General features: G+C 42.4%; 1 pseudogene; it reads left to right on the top strand.

The window, feature by feature from the left end:
* The first annotated feature begins 3,774 nt into the window (after positions 1 to 3,774).
* On the top strand, positions 3,775 to 5,041 carry LOC100596013 (annotated as a pseudogene).
* The last annotated feature ends 373 nt before the right edge of the window (positions 5,042 to 5,414 follow it).

The raw sequence follows: 5,414 nt of genomic DNA, 5'->3' as shown, positions 1-5,414 counted from the left end.
GAGGCTGAGGTGGGAAAATTGCTTGAACCTGGGAGGCAGAGGCTTCAGTGAGCCGAGATCATGCCACTGCACTCCAGCCTGGGCAACAGAGCAACACTCCATCTCAAAAAAAAAAAAGCTCAGCAGACTGAGAGTCAAGGATATAGAACTCAAGAAAGAGACTACTCAGAAAGATAACAATTTGAAGAAAAAACTAAGTGGGACTAATTTGTTTGAGGACATGGATTTTGAGGAAAAGGCTAATTCTGAAAGGCAAAAGGTCTTAATTCTGGCCAATGAAAAGTCATGTGATTCTATTAATATATGAATTGTAACTTTTTCATATCTTGGTTCCCTTTAGGGTCATTTGCTATTATTCTTCTTTCACATTTGAAGACTACTTTGAAAATACATGAGGCTTATTGTATGGTTTTATCCAGGGGAAATTTATAAGAAATTGAAAATATTGTCATTAATATAGCTTGTAGGTAACATATATGTTCCAGTTACCATCGTTGTGTAACAAATTACCCGAAAACTTAGTGGCATAAAATGACCTTTTTATTATGCTCACAGATTCTCTGGGTCAGGAATTCAGATTGGGTACAGTGGATATGGATGGTTGTCTTCACTCCACCATATGTGAAGCCTCAGTCAGGAAGACTCAAAGGCTGTGGGTAACTCAACAATTGGGGGCTGGAATCACCTGGATATGACTTCACTTACTTATCTGGCAGAGGATGCCGGCTTTTTTTTTTTTTTTTGATGGAATTTTGCTCTGGTTGCCCAAGCTGGAGTACAATGGCACTATCTCGGCTCACTGCAACCTCCGCCTCCCAGGTTCAAGCAATTCTCCTGCCTCAGCCTCCCGAATAGTTGGGGTTACAGGCATGCACCATCATGCCCAGCTAATTTTGTATTTTTAGTAGGAACAAGGTTTCACCATGTTAACCAGCCTGGTCTCAAACTCCTACCCTCAGGTGATCTGCCCGCCTTGGCCTCCCAAAGTGCTGGGATTACAGGCGTGAGCCACTGCGCCCAGCAGCATGCTGGGTTTTAACCAGGACACCTACCATGTGGTCTCTGCATGGGTGAGTGCGGGCTTCCTTATAGCATACAGCTGAATTCCTGTATGGAGTGTCCCAAGACAGCAAGATGAAACATGGCATTTTTGTGATCTAGCCTCAAAATTTACGTAACATCACTCTCCAGTACTCTCTTATTGAGACAGTCGCAAGTGTTTGCCTAAGTTTAAGGGGAAAAGACATAAACTCCACTTATCCGTAAGACAAATGTTAAGGTCACTTTATAAAAAGAGCACTTGGAATAGCAGATATTGTTTCAGCCACTTTGGGAAAATACAATCTGCAATAAAACATATATGAACACATAAAGGGAGCATCTAACAGAGTGCAAAGAATAGGCATCTGAGAGTTATTTTTCACTGTCTATGATTGTTGAAATTTAAAGTATTTCCTCAAAGACTAAGATATAAAGAAGAATTTTACATATCCCCTATGCCTTCTTTATTAGGAATTATTTTCCATAAATGTCTTGAAAGTGTAAGATTTGTAGTTTTTTTGTTTTTTATTTTTATTTTATTATTATTATTATTTTTGAGACGGAGTCTCACTCCATCACCCAGGTTGGAATGCAGTGGCTTGATCTTGGCTCACTGCAACCTCCACCTCCCAGGTTCAAGCAATTCTCATGCCTCCCGAGTAGCTGGGATTACAGGTGCACACCACCACACCAGGCTAATTTTTCTATTTTTAGTACAGGCAAGGTTTCATCATGTTGGCCAGGCTGGTCTCGAACTCCTGACCTCAAGTGATCCACCTGCCTCGGCCTCCCAAAGTGCTGGGATTACAGGTGTAAGCCACCATGTCTGGCCGCAGTGTTTTGATTAACATTTTGCTCTTACATGTATAATTTAGTGCATTGCAATTCTTTAAACACCTCATCAGCAAATGAACAGCAGCTCACGAGATGTCCAGAATTACAAAATCTATAGGAGTTTCTCATTTGGCCCAAAGTTGAGGGTGCTGATCTAATAACTCGATCACTCACATCTCTTTAAAATAAAAGTTAATAGATTGCTTTAATAGAGAATTATTAATCATATAAAAAATATTCAATCTGTTAGGTATGCATTCTTTTTTATTAGCTCCCATTTCATTATGTAATTCAAAGGTTTGGAATATTAGAAATCAAACTGCATCTTTGAAAGAAACCTTAATACTTTTCTTTGTTACCGCACGTATTTTTTTCTTTTCCTTTTTTTAAATATGAAAAGAGACTGAGGAAGTGTCCTAATGTTTGGTTAATAAATTAAAAACCTATGTTTAAATGCTTTAATATCCTGGTCCTATTTCACTGTGTCATCAGGGGTTGATTTATCAGCTGTAAAATTACATAAGAAACCTTTTAAATGTAGACCTGTTAACAATATTTGAACTTCTGTGCATATACTGTGATCTTCTAATAATGACTACATCAATGGTGACAGCTCACTGTAGCTCACCAGCACTAGCTCTGCAATTGCTGATGTATTTTCAGAGATCAGAGAAGGTAACAAGGCTGGGCTTTTTCCAGCATTCAGTGACTGTTACTCATTCAATATTTCAGATCTTTTCTAGCCTTCTCCAAATCCTTTTTTGCAAACCATATGAACAAAACATTACTTTTTTTTTTTTTGAGACAAGGTCTCATCCTGTCACTCAGGCTGGAGTGCAGTGGCGCAATCACAGCCCACTGCAGCCTCAATCTCCCCAGGCTCAAGTGATCCTCCCACCTTAGCCTCCCAAGTAGCTGGGACTACAGGCACATACCACCATGCCCGGCTAATTTTTGTAATTTTTTTTAGAGTCGGGGTTTTGCCATGTTGCCCAGGCTGATCTCGAACTCCTGGGCTCAAGTGATCAGCCTCGGCCTTCTAAAGTGCTAGGATTACAGGTGTGAGCTACAGCACCTGGCCAGAACACTACTTTTAAGAACCAAGAAACTGCTATATTTGAGTAGCCAATCAATTAAGAAGGCAGAGGAGATGTTGATTGTATAGCAAGGACAGACCTAAGGGAAAAGAGTTTTGGAAGTTGAACATTTTTCATTTTAAAACATTAAGTTTGGCTGGGTGCTGTGGCTTGTGTCTGTAATCCCAGCAACTCACAAGAGAATCACTTGAGGCCAGGAGTTCGCGATCAGCTTGGGCTATGTAGTGAGATCCCATCTCCACCAAAAAAAAAAGTTTTTTTTTAATTAGGGTGATACAGTGGTGTGCACCTGTAGTCCCAGCTACTCAGGAGGCTGAGGTTGGAGGATCACTTGAGCCCGGGAGTTTCAGAGTACAGTGAGCTGTGACAGCCCCACTGCACTCCAGCCTGAGTGATAGAACAAGACCTTGTCTCTAAAACAAAACCCAAAAACAGAAAAACATTAAGTTTAATGGAATACATCTGAGTTAACAGTTATGTTAGATGAGGAGGCCTTAGCTCAGAGCAAATCCAGTTTTCTCTGTGTCTAGTTCTACCATAATTGAGCGATGGGGAAAGATTTATAGAGCAATGTGTATAAGTTAGGGTTTGTTTGGCTGCAGATTTGAAAGCAATCAGAAACCAAAATACAGAACATTGGCCTGAAGTGCAGAAAAAAGTTTACTTCCAAACTGATATGGTGACTCCACGGATCATCAGGGATCTGAGTGTTTTTCTCTCCCTTTTTTTTCCCATGGAAAATCATGGACGCCACCGAAGAAGTATCGTTAAAGTTTCTCTTCTCCCTGCCCTCACGTCTAAGTCAGAGTCTCCTAAAGAGCCTGAACAGCTGAGGAAAGTCTTCATTGAAGGATTGAGCTTTGAAACAACCAATGAGAGCCTGAGGGGCCATTTTGAGCAACAGGGAATGCTCACAGACTGTGTGGTAATGAGAGATCCAAACACCAAGCGCCCCAGGGGCTGTGGGTTTGTCACATATGCCACTGTGGAGGAGGTGGATGCAGCCATGAATGCAAGGCCACACAAGGTGGATGGAAGAGTTGTGGAGACAAAGAGAGCTGTCTCAAGAGGAGACTCTCAAAGACCAGGTGCCCACTTAACTATGAAGAAGATATTTGTTGGTGGCTTTAAAGAAGACACTGAAGATCATCACCCAAGAGATTATCCTGAACAGTGTGGAAAAAATGAAGTGATTGAAATCATGACTGACCGAGGCAGTGACAGGAAAAGGGGCTTTGCCTTTGTAACCTTTGACAACCGTGACTGTGGATAAGACTGTCATTCAGAAATACCATCCTGTGGCCGGGCGCGGTGGCTCACGCTTGTAATCCCAGCACTTTGGGAGGCCGAGGCGGGTGGATCACGAGGTCAGGAGATCGAGACCACGGTGAAACCCCGTCTCTACTAAAAAATACAAAAAATTAGCCGGGCGTGGTGGCGGGCGCCTGTAGTCCCAGCTACTCGGAGAGGCTGAGGCAGGAGAATGGCGTGAACCCGGGAGGCGGAGCTTGCCGTGAGCCGAGATCGCGCCACTGCACTCCAGCCTGGGGGACAGAGCAAGACTCCGTCTTAAAAAAAAAAAAAAAAAAAAAAAAGAAAAGAAATACCATCCTGTGAATGGCCACAACTGAGAAGCTAGGAAAGCCCCGTCAAAGCAAGAGATGGTGAGTACTTCATCCAGCCACAGAGGTCGAAGTAGTTCTGGAAACTTTGGTGGTGGTCGTGGAGGTGGTTTCGGTGGGAATGACAACTTTGGTCGTGGAGGAAACTTTAATCGTCCTGGTGGCTTTGATGGCAGCCGTGGTGGTGGTGGATACGGTGGCAGAGGGGATGGCTATAATGCATTTGATAATGATGGAAGCAATTTTGGAGGTGGTGGAAGCTACAACGATTTTGGCAGTTACAACAATCAGTCTTCAAATTTTGGACCCATGAAGGCAGGAAACTTTGAAGACAGAAGCTCTGGCCCCTATGGTGGTAGAGGCTAATACTCTGCCAAACCATGAAACTAAGGTGGCTATGGTGGTTCCAGTAGCAGCAGTAACTATGGCAGTGGCAGAATATTTTAATTAGGACACAAAGCTTAGCAGGAGAGGAGAGCCAGAGAAGTGACAGGGAAGGCACAGGTTACAACAGATTTGTGAACTCAGCCAAGCACGGTGGTGGCAGGGGCTAGCTGCTACAAAGAATACATGTTTTAGACAAATACTCTTGCGTATGGGCAAAAAACTCAAGGACTGTATTTGTGACTAATGGTATAACAGGTTATTTTAGTATCTGTTTTGTGGAAAGTGTAAAGCATTTCGACAAAGGGCTTTAATATAGATTTATTTTTGCACCCATGCTGTTGATTGCTAAATGTAATAGTCTGATCATGACGCTGAATAAACGACTTTTTTTCTTTAATATGCTGTTTAAAGTTAGTCTACTCGGAAGCCATCT

The sequence above is a fragment of the Nomascus leucogenys genome, chromosome 22a (assembly GCF_006542625.1).
Source record: "Nomascus leucogenys isolate Asia chromosome 22a, Asia_NLE_v1, whole genome shotgun sequence".
NCBI classification, from domain to species: Eukaryota; Metazoa; Chordata; class Mammalia; order Primates; family Hylobatidae; genus Nomascus; species Nomascus leucogenys.
Note: the sequence above shows the minus strand (reverse complement) of the source record. Positions and strands in the feature narration are given on the sequence as shown.